We start from the raw sequence: 1266 nt of genomic DNA on the forward strand, positions 1-1266 counted from the left end.
ATAGACGATTCACATAAAAAAATTTTGAGTCTGTAAGTGGAAAATTTCTATAAATAAAAGAATCTATAAATGGAGTTCTAGCATAACAATCCACTTACAAAGATCAACCAAATTCAGTATGTTTATTATAATTTGGTTTGTACTAGATGATTCTAAGAGATAGCAAGAGTTCAAATTTTTATGGAATTACTCTACAGATGAAAACAATAACTCTTATAATACTAAGCAGAGAAGGCTTAGCTATGCTTATAAGGTCCCCAAAATAATCTGAAAAATATCTCTTTGGAGGCCTTCCTTTCAGACTTTTTCATGCCCTGGAATGAGTTGATGTAACCTAATCTAATCTGGGACTGACTAAAAACAAAAGCTGGTAACTAAAAAATGTATTTTGTTTTTCCAATTTACTTTTTTTAAAAAGTATGTGCTAATAAACGTACTGCTATCTTAATTAGTAATCAATTTTGATGCAACAATTGTAAAAACAGAGAGATCATTTGCGTGCTATATTCCATTTTCCCTCATGTAACATGCAAAATTATAGTATAATATCACATTGTATTGACATTTATATAATTAAGATATAAAATAATTTCATTACAAGGACACCTTATGTTGTCCCTTTCACAGAAATTCTTTCATCTCTCTCCTACTGCCTCCTTAACCTCCTCTGGCAACCAGTGACTTCTCCCCTTACGTAATTTTTCCATTTCAGAATATTATGTAAATGGACTAACACAGCACACAGATTTATGAAACGGGCTTTTCCTCCCCCTGCCTCACATTATGAGGTTGTCAAACGTAGCACGGGGATCAGATCTATTTTTCGTAGGGTCGCTATGAGTTGTGTTCAACTTGAAGGCACATAACAACAACAACCACCTAGCATAGTTCTCTGGAAATTTATCCACGTGTTTGCATATGTCAATAGTTTGTTCCTTTTTTTAAAAAAAAATTGGTTTGTATATAATTTATGTTTTGTTTCATTAATGTACATTATGGGGTTTTTAAAATAACATTTTGATTTTATTCTGCTTTCCATGTTCTTGTGATGATGAATAACACTGCTATGAACATTGGTGTACAAAATCTTTTTTTGTGCCTCAATTCTAGTTTTCTCAGGGTATACTCCAAGCAGTGGAAAAGTTGGGTCATATGGATTATCTGTGTTCAGCTTTTTGAAGAAACCACAAATTGTTTTCCAGAGTGGTTGGACCATTTTACAATCCCACCAACAATGTATTAGAGTTCCTATCTCTCCACATCCTC

This window comes from Elephantulus edwardii, unplaced genomic scaffold, assembly GCF_000299155.1.
Source record: "Elephantulus edwardii isolate Elephantulus edwardi_28Jun2011 unplaced genomic scaffold, EleEdw1.0 scaffold00065, whole genome shotgun sequence".
NCBI classification, from domain to species: Eukaryota; Metazoa; Chordata; class Mammalia; order Macroscelidea; family Macroscelididae; genus Elephantulus; species Elephantulus edwardii.